The sequence below is a fragment of the Balaenoptera borealis genome, assembly GCF_965194805.1.
Source record: "Balaenoptera borealis genome assembly, chromosome: 11".
In the NCBI taxonomy this organism is placed as follows: domain Eukaryota; kingdom Metazoa; phylum Chordata; class Mammalia; order Artiodactyla; family Balaenopteridae; genus Balaenoptera; species Balaenoptera borealis.
Window position 1 is genome coordinate 96,254,042 of NC_138868.1, and position 14,476 is coordinate 96,268,517.

General features: G+C 50.8%; 1 long non-coding RNA gene across 12 annotated transcripts in view; it reads right to left on the minus strand.

Moving 5' to 3' along the window:
- The window catches only part of LOC309604815, a 338,151-nt gene that overhangs the window by 66,030 nt on the left and 257,645 nt on the right, over positions 1 to 14,476 (minus strand). For 11 of the 12 annotated variants that reach the window (XR_014231068.1, XR_014231069.1, XR_014231070.1 and 8 more), the window contains one exon: positions 2,869 to 2,933. The exons of the other annotated variant lie outside the window; for it this stretch is intronic. This is a non-coding gene — a long non-coding RNA (uncharacterized lncRNA). The remainder of the gene's footprint in view (positions 1 to 2,868; positions 2,934 to 14,476) is intronic. 12 annotated transcript variants of the gene reach the window in all.

Below are 14,476 nucleotides of genomic sequence, written 5' to 3' on the forward strand. Positions count from 1 at the left end.
TTCAGGGGAGCCAAGAAAGTCTCTGCTGCCCCAGTGTCTCCCCCACCATTATGAATGCCACCTGCAAATGTTCATTGTAAGGCTTGAAGGAGGTGGGATGGGGCAGGGGTGCGGAAAGAAACTTGCTTCGATAGACACCAGCTGTGTCAAGCACTGTGCTACATCCTTGAGGTCCATGAGCCCTTTTGATTTCACAACATCCCTGATGAGGAAGGTATTAATATCTCCACGTTACAGATAAAGAAACTGAGACTCAGCTTAAGCACAAGCCAGTACTTAGCTCAGCCAAACTTTGAGCCCAAACGCATCTGACTCAAAGTCTGTAACTTTGAAGGGGCAAGACGTCCACGTTTTATCATCCAACTGTTTGGGGAATGGGGCTATGACTGCTGGTTGGAAGGAAGGCTGAGGGAATAGAATAAAATTCAGGGCAGGTCAGGTTCACAGCTGGAAGATGAGGCATTGCTACGGGGGGAGCTCCAAAGCCAAAATTCAACTAAAAGAGACAGATTCTAGAAGCCTGTCTTTAAAGCCTGTCCTTCTCCTTTCCTCTGGCCCCCAGCTTCTCCTTCTCACACCCCTTCTCCTGGGAATAAGACAGGTTGAAGGAGGAGGGTGAGGTGGGTGTAGAACACTGGTGTATGTGCCCCGGAAGCCGCTTGGAGAGGGCAGCTGAGGTGGGGTGGCGGGTGGGAAGGGGAAGACCTGTCCCCCCAAGTCCCACAGCCAAGCGGAGACGGTCCCCCACCCTCCTACAGACCTGTATTAAAAAGAATACGGAAAATAATTACAGGCTAGAGAGGATTTATTAAATTGGATAAGTCCTGGCTACAGCCTTCTTTTTAGGCTTTGAGTGGTGTATGCATTTTTTTCATCAAGGCTGCATAATAAAATAATTGCATAATTAGTAAGGAATTTGTTTCCTTTCAAGGAAGAGTCTTTAATCCCCCTAAAGAACACCTCCCCTCCCCCAGGCTCTGCCTTTATGATGGCTGAGGAAGAAATAAGGAGAGAGGGAAGGAGGCTACCCTTCCCATCAACAACTCCTGGAGGTGAGAAATAAAGGTCACTCCCAACCCCACCCTACCTGCAAACTGGGATCACTGATGGCTCGGGCTGGCAGAGCCTCCTGGGGGTCATTCTGTCCATCCACCTTCTAGACCTAGACCACTCCCATGGCCCCTACCCATGTTCCCCAAATGTGGTTCTCAGAATCTTTGTCAAATGCAGAGTCCTGGGCTCCGGTCCTACATAAACCCAGGAGATTAGTGGAGTTGCAGCTTTCTACACTGAGCATAACCTAGCGATAGTTATTCATACAATAGTTTGATAACCACTGGTCCATTCGCAACCCAGGGAGTGAGGCAGGGTGCCAGGAAGAGGAGGACTTGATGCTGATGGAGAAGAGCCCAGGAAGAGTTGTGTGCCCGCCCGCCCATTCTCTCTTATAACATGAACAGTTAGGGAGATCCTCATTTATGATCAGGTCTAGCTACTGTCCCTTCTCCTACTTGGTCCTCACTTTTCTCATCTGTATAATGGGGGATTGTGCCAGATATTCTAAGTTTCCTTCCAGCTCTGAGGTTCTTTGATTCAATGACCTGTTATCAACCAACTCCTTATGATCTACCATCTACTCTGATCTATTATCCCTCCCAGGTGCAGGCAGAAGTGACCCTATGATTCCGATGAAAGAAAATAGATGTCAGGGCTTCCCTGGTGGCGCAGTGGTTGAGAATCTGCCTGCCAATGCAGGGGACACGGGTTCGAGCCCTGGTCTGGGAAGATCCCACATGCCGCGGAGCAACTGGGCCCGTGAGCCACAACTACTGTGCCTGCGCATCTGGAGCCTGTGCTCCGCAACGGGAGAGGCCGCAACAGTGAGAGGCCCGTGCACCGCGATGAAGAGCACGGCCCCCACTCACCGCAACTGGAGAAAGCCCTCGCACAGAAACGAAGACCCAACACAGCCAAAAATAAATAAATAAATAATTTTTTAAAAAAAGAAAATAGATGTCAAAACAGTTTAATCCTGGAAAGGACTCTCCTCTTCAGCTTCCAGAATTAAAGCTCTGATCCGTAGTCGAACAGAAACATCCCTGGGAAGGGTTAAGCTGTCACGAGCTTCTTTATTCTTCACAGCAGGTTTTAATAAGAGGAAGATGAAGAGAAAAATATCAGACTGATCAGCTAAGAAAGAAGGAAGAGGATGGAGAAATGGAGTGACATCAGTGGTCTGGGAGTCCAGGGTCCTGGATTCCAGTCCTAACCCTACAATGTGTAACTGTGTGATGACAATGTTGGATTTTACCTGAGCCTGTGAGCCTGGAAAACAGTGCGGGCTAAAAAATCCCCCATCCTCTGTGTTCCAGAAAACAGCATGCTGCAAAAACTCCCCCTTACCCACATGACTTAGAAAAGATTCACAGACGTCCCCCTTTGTTTCCCTATGACAAGGCCAGACACAGACCCTCCAAATTCCCTTTCTTTGATCCATAATTGATTAGCTGAACTGCTCATTGCCACTGATCAATCAGAACTAAATGCTGCTTAACCAAGTTTTGGTTCTGCCTCTCTCTTTCCACCAGGCCCTGAACTTGGGCCCTGTCTTCCTGAGACAGCCCCTCCTGAGGACCAGCTGGCCTCAGGGTGAGCCGCTCCCTGGTCTACTGTCCCCTCACATCCCCTGTCATCCCCCTCCCCACACCTGGCTCTTCTTAGCTTGTTTACTGCTCTCTATAAAAGAACCCCCGTTTGCCCCACTTTTGTGGCGCTTGCAGATCTCAAGGACAGATCATCCTCCCTACTGCAGTAGTTCCTTTCCCTGCCTCATAATCATCCTTTCGAAAGACTCATATCTCTCCTTACCAAGTCCGGATTTGTTTTCATTTGACAATGACCATGGGCAAATCATTTCACTAGAGTTTCTGTATCTGTCAAGCAAAAAAAAAAAAAAAAAGTCACAAAGCTATAAAATCAGAGGCATAAGTTATATAAAAGTACTTTGTATGCCATGAGAAAAGAAAATACAGGTCTAGGGGATACTCAAGTCCTCCACCCTGGATTTCCTGCCAAGCATGTCCTACAGCGCCCACCCGCCTTACGCTCCAACCCTGCTCAGCCGTTCTCTGTCCCTGGACCATCCCAGGCTCCCGCCCAAGTTTCCTGGGGCAATTAACTTGGGCAATTCAGCTCTACGGTCTCAATCCAGAAAGCCACCCCTCCCTTCCCCAGGTGCAGCCATCCCTCATTCATCAGTGTCACATCCCACAGAGGGCTTTTATTTAACAACCAATTTATTTCCAATTTAACTAATATGGGGATGGGCCATCTCTCTCTCACGCAAACCAACGACGCCAGGGTTGTACATAGACTTACAAACGGGTGTGCTGGATAATATAAACTCTCATCGCAGCCACATCAGGAGAGAGGGGAGAGGAGGGAACAGGGGTGAGAGAGGAGATGGCACTGTGATAAAATATGCCCCCAAGGTAAACAACCCCTGCTACGCTCCCTCCAGGCCCCTGCATTCCTGCCGCCTGGAATTTTTATTTATTAGTCTCACTGATTTCCCCGGCTCCCCTTGAGCTCAGACAAATGCTTCATAAACAATGTATGAGATGCCAACTCGAGGTTGGGTGGGGGCGCACAGGTGCTTGAGGAGGTGGCCATGATCCGGCCCGAAACCAAGCTCCCTGACCCCACGTCCACCCCCTGGCAAAGTTGCTTATACTTGGGTGAGACAGTGGCCCCAGATGAGAGAACACTTGCTCTTTTAGTGGGATAGCTCATTAGTTGTCTACAAGGCCCAGCCTGCCCAAGGAAGACATATTGATCTGCTGGAGGTATCTGAGAGCAGGAGGGCTTTGTTTACAAGGCCCGTGGGGCTAGGTCAAGGCTCAGGGTATCCCCCAGACTGGGTGGGTCACCAATAAGCCCGGAGGCTGCCTCCGTGTCTCGGCTTCCCTGCCACCCCCTCTCTCCTCTCCAGATTCTCAGATTGTGTGCAGACCCCAGGAGTCCCATCCAGGGCTGGGGCCTTAGCTAGGGGTAGAGGCATTCGGTCAGGAAACTGGGTTTTAGAAAGAGTGGAGCCACTTCCTAGCTGGGTGATTTGGGGTAAATCATCTCACCTCCCATCTTAGTTCCCTTGTCTGAAATGCAGGCCTTGAACTAGACAATCTCTGAGGTCTTTCCAGCTCTGCCTCTTAGAGGTGGAGCCACAGAGAAGGCAACAAGGCTGTGAGAGAGATTCATCCTCAGCCTGGGAGGCCCACCAACACGACTTTAAGTTACACCTCCTTAAACTCTGCTTAACTCGGCACTTTCCGGGGCTACCCTGGAGGGCAGAGCGAGTTTATGTTGAACAAACACCACTTGGTTAACAGAAACATATTTATAGTGGTTGTGCAGCTCCAGGAATGGAGAGTCCTACCCAGGCCAGGCTTTCAGGAAGGATGTCCCCACTGAGCAGCTCTCTCCAGCCCCCAGAACAGGACTCTCTCTTCCCAGCCCTGATTTCTGCTCTCTGCAGCTGCCATAATTCCATGCCTGTATCATGCACCTGGTGTCTGGGGAAACCCAACTTACAGGCCTGCTGATTCCATTTAAAAGGATGATGCGTGTGGGAATGATTTTTAGTTGGGTATCCAACTCAATTCTAAACCAATTAGAAGAGGGTGTGTTCATTGGGAGAGCCGGGGCATCTGTTTCAGAGCTGACTTCAGGATGCTGGTTGTATGTTAGAGATATGGGTTGTAGGTGGGAACCCTCTATCTTAAGAGCAGGGAAAAAGCCCAGGAACAAGAGAAGGGGGAGAGGGTCCTCCCAGCAGAGCCATCATTCTCTGAGGAGGAAGCTGAGGACAAAAAGAGAAAGAAGCAATGAGACTTCCTTGCCCCTCCCCTTCCCCACTTCCCACGGCTACATGGCTGGATTCCTTTAGTGGCCGGCAATATTTAATCGAATACTTTTGTTTGGATCTTGCATCCCTGGTAACCTGAAGATGTTACCATGGCAATCCCTGAGTAATACATCTCGATTATTTATGGCCTTGCAAACAGGGTGGGGAACCACTCTAGGCCTCACAGAAACAGCAGGGAGCTAGAGGCCTCATTTCCTCTTCTCACTGTTTCCCATCAGTCCCAGAGGAAGGGGAAAAAGAAGATGCCACCTTGGTTGGCTGGAAATAGCCCAAAGCATCTCAAAGCATTTGGCATGGAAAAATCTCCACCCTCCCCCCCAACCCCATTCCCCTTTTATGCCCCTTTTAGAACTTTCCTGTTCCCCAGCCTTTCCATTCTGGGGTCCCCATAGTTCTCCCAGGTTGCCCTCCATGGAATAGCCAAGGATGGAGGAAAGGAGTCAGGAGTATCTAGTGACTTAGGCCCCCAGTTCCAACATAGGCTGGGCTAGAATCCTATTCACACCACTTATTACATCTGTGACCTCAGACACAGTACTTGGCCTTCCAAAGCCTCTGGTTCTTCAAGTGTCAAACGAGGGTAAAAATGGGTCTTATATTCACACGGTTATTGAGAGAGTTAAATGAAATAACGCATGTAAAGCTCTTTGTATGGCACTTGGCACATAGTAAGTGCTCAATAAATCATAGCTGTTCTATAGCAATTACATTATCAACCATCCTAGCATATCCATGTTTGCGGATAGATGTTGGGACTGCCAAGAGGGCAACAAAGGGCAGGAGGACAGAGCTGAGGGTGGACAGGTGTTGGGGGGCGGGGAAGACAATTTTCTTCTCTTACCTGGACAGAGGAGTAGCAGGAGCCCCAGTGGCCAAATCAAACCTGGACCCCCTCAGGCCAGTCTCAGCAGGCCATCACCCTGCTCCTAACTAACAGATCCTTCTCACAAGGTCAGCCCTAATGAGTGAGCCCTGTACCGGGTTGAATAGTGTCCCCCCATAATCCGTGTCCACTCTGCAAACAGGACCTTATATAAAAGTAGGGTCTTGGCACTTCCCTGGCGGTCCAGTGGTTAAGACTCTGTGCTCCCAATGCAGGGGGCACAAGTTCAATCCCTGGTCGGGGAACTAAGATCCCACATGCTGCGCGGTGCAGCCTAAAAAAATAAATAAATAAAATAAATAAAAGTAGGGTCTTTGCAGATTAAGATGAGGTCATACAGGATTAGAGGAGACCTGCCCTAATCCAGTGACTGGTGTCCTTATAAGAAGAGGGAAGTTTGGACACAGGCACACCAGGGAGAATTTGACGTGACAAGAGGCAGAGGCTGGAGTGATGCTGCCAGAAGCCCAAGAACGAGAATTGCCAGCAACCACCAGAGCCGGAGACAGGCATTAAACTGTCTCCCTCAGAGCCCCCAGAAGGAAGCGACGTTGCTGACATGTGGATTTCCAACTTCCGGCCTCCAAAACTATGAATGAATACACTTTTATTGTTTTAAGCCACCCAGTTTGTCGTATTTGTTACGGCAGCCTTTGGAAACTAATACAAGCCCCCAGACTCTGGCTAATTTACTGGCCCATGTGTGTCCCCTCAGCCGTCAGGAACAGCTCCATCAAGAACTGGCATCACTGGTTGTACTAGAAAGAGAATAGAGCTTGGTCCCAGTTTCCCAGGTCACACTGGTCTGGATCTTGCAGACCCTCCTTATCTATTCTGCTCAGGCCTCTGTGTCTCTGCGACCTGTTCAGGTAGCTTTCCCAGGTCACACACTAGCTGTGTGACCGAAGTGGATTGCTTACCCTCTCTGAGCCACATCTATGAAATGGGGACATTGATGCCTGTCCCGCCTGCTTTGCAGGATTGTTAGAGATTTGCATTTGATCCCTTCTATGAAATGTTTTATCAGCTCTAAAGTAGGCTGTACATGCAGCCAATTACGTTTATGTTTCTGTGACGACACAGAAGAACTTGTGTTTCCCATGTCCCTCATGCCTACAGGTCAAGACCCCCACCCACAGTTTAGAGCAGGTGGAGGACTTCTCCCATCCAAACCCGGCTCCTGGCTCACAGCCTCCGGCCCCTACTGTCCTGTTGGCATCCCTGGCGTGGCCCTTCCACCAATGGCCCCAGGCAACCACAGCCCAGTGCACAGACACTTAGCCACCGGTTACAATCCAAGGTAAAAACTATTGCCAAAGAGACCACTGGAATTCTGGCTAACTGGGGAGGCTCAGAGGGCAACAAAGGGTAGGAAATTAGAGCATCAGTCTGAAAGGTCTTTCTAAGAGGTACTGCTCCCCTGCCTCTGCAGATACCGACCCTCACCTAGAACCGCAGTTGTCCCTCCTTCATTCCTGGGTGGTCCCAGTCTCTCCTGCCCTCAGCGCTAGGTTCCTGCGACTCAGCTTGGCTTCTGGGTTGCCAGGAGGCATCTTTTTTGCCTGTGCTGACCTGGCCCTTGTTTACAATAAATTCTTAGTATCTAACAAAGCCTGGCAAATGCTGGGTATTAAAGAAATATATTTTGAGTGAATGAACGACACTTAGGGGCTCATTGTACTACATTCATGGTATGAAAAACCGAATTCAGACTCCATATAGTCAGGATGGAAAGAATTACTTACATATGTTAATGCTCCTGTACGTTTACAGTGATGTGAGACTGGAACATTGCATGTTTTAGACTAAGATTGAACTTTTCTCTGTTGGAAGAGAAGATGATGGTGGTGGTGGTGTGTGTGTGTGTGTGTGTCTGTTTGTCTGTCTGTCCATCTGAGGGAGTGAGTAGGGATCAGGGAAAGACTTAGGGAAGGAGGCTATTTACAAGACCACATGCCTGATGGTGGTGGTGGTACAGTGGTCATGATGAATGTGTGTGTGTGTGTGTGTGTGTGTGTGCGTGCGCGAATGTGTACGTGACTTCATGTGTGTGCACGTGTGCCCTGGAGGACCAGAGGGGGTGCCATACTGTTCACTCTGTCCCTGGCAGCAGTGGCGCTTGGGGGCAGAGTGGTGTCTGCAGCCCCCTCTGTGTAGGAAAGCTAGGTCGCAGAGACACAGAGGCCTGAGCAGAACAGATAAGGAGGGTCTGCAAGATCCAGACCAGTGGCCCCAATCTGCAGTCCTCAGACACTTACAGGTTCCCACAGGTAGTAATGGGGGCTCAGGAGCTATTTTTAATATTTCTGTATGCCTAGCAGAAACGACATACCAAAGATAAGACTGCACAGACTGCTAACTGAGACATCATTTCTTTGCTTTTGGCTGGAATTATATCAACTCAGTGTGATAACACTGCTAATCTCACGCTAATCTGAACCCCTGATTGGCAGTCATACATGGCTTTGATTAATAAAAAATGGGAAAACAAATTACTACTTGATAAATGCAGTTTGTTTGGTAGACAAAAATCTTTAAAAATACGGGGTGTGTGGTGCAGAGGGAGGGAGAGATTATGTGACTGTTAAGAACACAGGCTCTGGAGCCAGACGCTCAGATTCAAATCCTGGCTCAACCACCTATAACAGTAAGTGGTACTAGTCTTTTAATTCTCTAAGCCTCAGTTTCTTCATCTACAAAATGGGAGTCATAATAATATCCATCTCCTAGGATTAGTGTGAGGATTAAATGAGATAATATAGAGAAAGCACTTAGCTCCTTGTCTGGCACAGGGAAGTATGCATTAAATATCAGGTCTTTTTCTTGTAATCAGTAGGTATTACTACTCTTACCATTAGTAGGGATGAAAAAGTTGGGAACCACTAGGCTAGATTATTCTTGAGATCCAAGACACATCTGTCATCACTGCTCCCACAATGAGGTGAGAACTAGAGGAAATTGACCCTCAGCCCACAGGTCAGAACTCACTCTGGGTGTAGGTAGTCTCTGGGGGATTAAAAGATTTGAAGAAGAAGATGGGCACCCAGTTGACCTGGGTGGGGGAATCAGGTTTTATCTGCCATGTGAGGCCAGAAATTAGGAAGAATGGAGTCCAGGACAGGTGACAGTGTATTATTTTCTATCGTTGGATAACAAATTGCCACACATTTAGCAGCTTAAACGCACACCCATTTACTAGTATCTCACAGCCTATAGGTCAAAAGTCTGGGCAGGCTCAACTGGGTTCTCTGGTCAGAATCTCACAGAGCTGAAATCGAGGTGTTGACCAGCCCTGTCCTTTATCTAGAGGCTCTGGGGAAGAATTCACTTGCAAGTTCCTTCGGGTGGTTGGCCAACTTCAGTTCCTGTGGTTGTAGGACTGAGGTCCCAACTCCCTTGCTGGCCATCAGCCAGGGCTGCTCTCTGTTCCTACAGGGGCCCACATCCCTCCTCCACGGGCCCCTCCATCTTCAAGCCAGCATGACTCATCAATCCTTCCTGTGCTTCTCTTGACTTTCCCTTCCACCACCATCCAGAAAGAGCTCTGGTTTTAAAGGAATTGTTTGATTAGATCAGGTCCACCCCAATCATCTCCCTATCTTAAGGTCAACTGTGTTGTAACATAATCACAGGAGTGATAGCACATTCACAGGTGAGGGTGAGGGTCACTGGGGGTCTTGGGGGGTCATTCTTAGAATTCTGCCTGTCTCACACAGGACGCCAGACAGGGGGCAGCTGGCTTAGGATAAGGCACTGAGGGCTCGGTAAGGCCCTGTTTGCCCCATAGGAGATTGTGTATTTCTTTCAATTCAAGGGCGGCATAGTCATCATGAAGGAATATTATTAATACAGGTGAGGACCAACCTGCCCCAGTTTCCCCCAGCAACTGTCGGGAGCCCAGGGTTTTGGGGAGCAGGGCTGATTTGTGTATGTGTCACCCGGAACTGCATACTCTGAAAGCAGATGCAATTCGCCTACTGGCTTCATTCCCTTCCTTTCCTTTTCCCACGCCACACCCCCAGCTCAGGCTGGGCCACTGTTCCTCTTCTCACCTGGAGAAGGAAGGCCTTTTGTTATTCAACCACCTTTTTCCTCTCCTCTGCTGGCTTCCGTTCAAAACCCTGTGACTCCTCTGCTGCCATGGCCCCAGCCCTGTCTTAGGAGAGTTCCTTCTGTTCCCTTAACCTGTGGAGTAAGCATCGCAGTAACCCGTAGTGGATCCAAGACCCCATCTTTGGCCAGTCGATCCTGTTCTAGGGCCTTCTGTCCCCAACAGATGCTTCCAACCCACCTGCACCCTGTGTGCCCAGCTACATCTGGCATGTCCCCACAGCCCTCCATTAAGCCTTCCACGCGGGGACCTCTGGATGGCGCTCCGACTCTCCACGGTCCCCCCAGGCCGGTGCTCTCTGTGTGGTCAGTGTCACCTGCACAGCAATCAGTCACCTTCCCAGAAGCCATTCTGCAGGTGCCCCAGCACTTGGAAATGACCTGCTCTGTCACACTCCACCTTACTCTACATCTGTAACAGGGAGACAGGGACAAGGCTAGATCAGCAGTTTAATTTTGGCTGTGTAGCAAAATCACCTGTGGAATTGGTAAAATACAGATTTCTGGGTCCCACTCCCAAGAGGTGAGTTGAAGCTCTGGGGTGGGGCCCAGGCTCTGTATTATTAGGGCATTATTCCTTTCCTGCAGCCTTGATGGGGAGGGGCAGGGGCAATTCCACTGGAGCCAGCCCCCCGCCCCAGGACCAGCCCCCTTCCTGTTGCCAGGGTGCCGGGAAGCGACTTGCTGCCAAAGTGCTCGGAGCCGCGATTGTCTCGTTGGCCTGGTTATTATGGAGGGATCTGACACAGAGGCAATCAAACCCCTTAGCTCACCTGCCAGAGCAAGAGAGAGAACGACAAGTGTAACAGGGGGAGAGAACAGATCCTCCATGTCACTCAGCTCACATTATCGCCCGTAATGAGCTCTGCCCGACAGACAGCTGCTCACACGGCTCCACAGGTACGGCGCTCACTCGCCGCCCCACGGTGCCAGGGAACCCAGAGGAGGCTTCTCCGCCCCCCCCCCCCCCCGCAAGTCTGGGGCTCTGCCAGGCTCCCTCCGGCCCCAGCCTCCCCTCCCCCAATCCCAGCTCGCTGAGCAGGCAGGAAACCGAACCATCCTCAGGGCAGAGGCTCAGCTCCCTGCGGAAATGGACAGATCACAAGAGCCTAATGTTCTCACATCCCCTCATTTCGGATGCATAGAAACTGCGGCACCTTGGCCAGTCAGACAGGGGCTGTGAAGGACCTGGCTTGAGCCCTGTGTGTGTGTGTGTGTGTGTGTGTGAGAGAGAGAGAGAGAGAAAGAGAGAAAGAGAGACAGGCAGACAGACAGACAGACAGAGAAAGAAAGAGAGGGGGCTGTAGAACATCGCTCTCTGAGTTTACACTGGGTCGGGGGTGGGGGGTTAATAAAGCTCCCTGATCTTGCAGCCCCTGATGAACAATACACAGGATTTTAGAAAGTGTACCTTGAAGGGTCAAATTGTCAGGAAGGACCAAGACCTGGGTGGAGGCTTCAGGGAGGAGATGAGAGTTACACTAAGCTCTGGAGGAGAGACAGGACAGGTGACAGGTGTTAGATGATGTCAGAAGGGCAGGGGGGAGTAAAGGGACGGTGCGCTCCCCCTCTGGCTGGGAGAGGGCCAGCCTAGGTCACTAATGTCATCTCTCCTTAATAAGCTCCTCCGTCACTTAGGACAGGCAAAGTGAGCGAGCAAATCCGACTTGGAATCAGGTGTCTGAGTTCTTGGAGACCCGAAGCTTTTCTAAAAGCCTAGTGGGGGGGTCAGGAGAGGCGGCTTCCAGTCCCAGCTCGGCTTCTGACCAGGGCGTGGCATTGGGCGAGCCACTCAGCTTCTCTCCTTTAGCCCTTCCTAAGACCCTGCCTTACAGCCTTATCTGCCGTGGGGCTGGGTTTGAGCCCAGTCAAGGGTGAGGAAGGAGGCAGGAGAGGCAGGTGAACTTCCCTGCTGCATTACTACAATGTGAAATCTACAGCCTTTGCGTCCCCTAGAAGAGAAGCTGTCGCCAGCTCCCACGCAGGGTTTCCCCAGCAGACCTCCCCAGGAGCCCGCAGGTGGCAAAATAAAACAAACTATCAATGCTTTGTTTTCTTTTTCCTCCCGGGGGTGTAGTAAACCCATTCTCAGTTAACAGTCTGCCTGCTTCCCGCCTCACACTCTCGCTGTTGCTGCCGGCAGCCTGAGAAGCCCAGACAACCGAGGGATGCTCTGGAGAGCCCGAGGCCCGGGAAGGGTCAGGGCCTGGAGGGGAGGCGAGCAGCCGACCCTCCCCAGCCCGGCTGGAGATCTGTCCGCTGCCCTCTCCCCATTGGCTCCTCTCCCTCCCACAGCCAATGGGTGGGCTCCTCAGGCCGGGCTGCACCCAATGAGACCGAGCCCAAGCCGGCCAGCCTGTCCAGCTAGACCAGCGGCAGGATGCAAGAAAGGGAGGGAGAGGGAGAGAAACAACCTGGGGAGAGCAGGAAGCAGGAGCTTGGAAGAAAACTCAGTGGTTTCTGAACATTAAATGAGCTGGTGTTTAAATGAGATGCAAATGACATGCAAATGAGCCTCTCGTACTTTTGAAAAGAGGCATCAAAGCTTGGCTAAGAGAATACCAGTTAATCTCTCAGCCCGCCAGAGACATCCAGAGTGACCCCTCGTCTCCGGGGAACTCTCTACTGCATTTAGGAGCTGCCTGAGCTCCGCAAAGCGGTCCCTGCCCCACTAGGGCCGCCAGCGACTCTGCTTTCTTTGTTTTCCACAAGCTAAACGGCAAGGGGTGAAGGAGCACCCCCAGATCTAGAACTCCCAGCACCATAGAAGTCCAGTGAAGGGAGGGACCCCGCTATCTTTGCTTCCCCCATTTCACACGTGAGGGGGCCTGACCGAGGCCACACAGCAGTCTGTGGCAGAGCCGGGCTAGGAACTCAGGGCCCCAAGACCCACTGACCCCCTGCTCCAGTTCACCATCTCACCCTGCGAGCGGAACCTCCCTTCTAAGTCCAGTGAGGTGGGGAACTGCTCATAGGAAAGAGGGCCAGACAGCACCCGAGAGAAACGGCACCTGTGTCTCATGTCTGGAACTTCAGCCAGATTCTTGTCCCAACTCCAGAGTCCGGTTCAGAGGAAGTGGGTTGACACTTCCCCAAGGACTCCATGCAGTTCTTGAAGCTTCTCTGATCTCCATGGACCCCCCCCACCAACAACCTCCCTGCTTTCCCCATCCTTTCCCAAGCCAGACCCTGCACGGACATTCCTAGACCCGAGCCTCCACTCTTGGGGCCCCCCAGTGGTCCACACATGGGGTCTGGGAATGCCAGAAGGAAGAAAGTAGGCCAATGGCAGAGAAGAGTATCACTCGTACAAACTGAAACAGCCTTTGCCAGAGCTTTTAGGGGCTTGAGATGTCAGAAACGACCTCCAGAGGGCAAAGGGGAGCTGGCTGAGCCCCCTGAGAAGACAGGCAGCCGGGAGGAGGAGAGGCAGGCCGGGGCGGGGGTGGGGGGGAGAGTCAACCAGAATCTACAGCCTGTTCCTGGGAAGGGGCTCCCCAGACAATGAAGCGCCAGGTGCCCAGAGGAAGAGTCAGCCCCCCACTCACGTCCCTCAGCCCTTGGCAGGCTTTGGAGCCCACCTTCCTGCCCTCCGCGCTCCTGGCCCAGCCCTTCCCTGAAGTCCGCCCCAACCCCAGGACGCAGGGCATCCCCCAGGCAGGGCTGGTGGCCAGCTCAGGAGCTCTGGCCCTTCCAGATCTAACTGCCCGTGCTCCCGAAAACCTCTAGGTCACAGATGAGCCAGACAATTCACAGCCCTCTCTCTGGGAAGCCCTTCAGGGGGACGCAAACCCTCTTGAGGAAGAGGCAGGGGCTTTCTGCCCCCAGGCTCTCTAGAGTGTTTTAGGTCGTTTCCAATGGCTGTTCTGTCTGACAACAAGAATGCCTGAGTGTAAGGAAATGCAAAAGCCAAGCCTTTTCTAAGGCAGTCTTGATTGGTTCAAATCAATCCAGTGTGGAAGGTGACCACTCAGGAGCTATGTGACTTTGAGCAATTCATATAACCTCTCTGAGCCTCAGTTTCCTCACTTGTAAAAGGAGAGTGATAACTACTTTACAGGTTTAATCTGAAAATAAAATTAGGTAATAAATGTGTGAAATTGTCTCCACAGTGTCTGGCACAAGATAGGTACTCAACAAACACTAATCCTCTTTTCTTTTATTTCTAAAGAAAATAATATTTGACCTTTACCCCTGCCAAATATTCTCTCCTTCCCATTGTCTACCTGGAAAACTCCTATTCATCCTTCAGTGCCCAGCACAGCAGCATGAAAGCCAGCAAAAAGTAGTAGTTAAACAAGTACAAGGTTTTTGACCCAGTGTTCCTGGATTTGAATTCTGATTCTGCCAATTGCTCTGTGATCTTAGATAAATCACTTAACTTCTCTGTGCTTCAATATCCTCCCCTGTTTCACAGGATTATTATGAGGGTAAAACATGCATGATGCACTTAGACCAGTATCCACTACTTAGTAGGTGCTCTATGAATTTTTTAAGAATAAAATGGCCAGCTCAGATGTCATCTGGAAAATCTGATATGTTACTGAATTAAGCTGAGC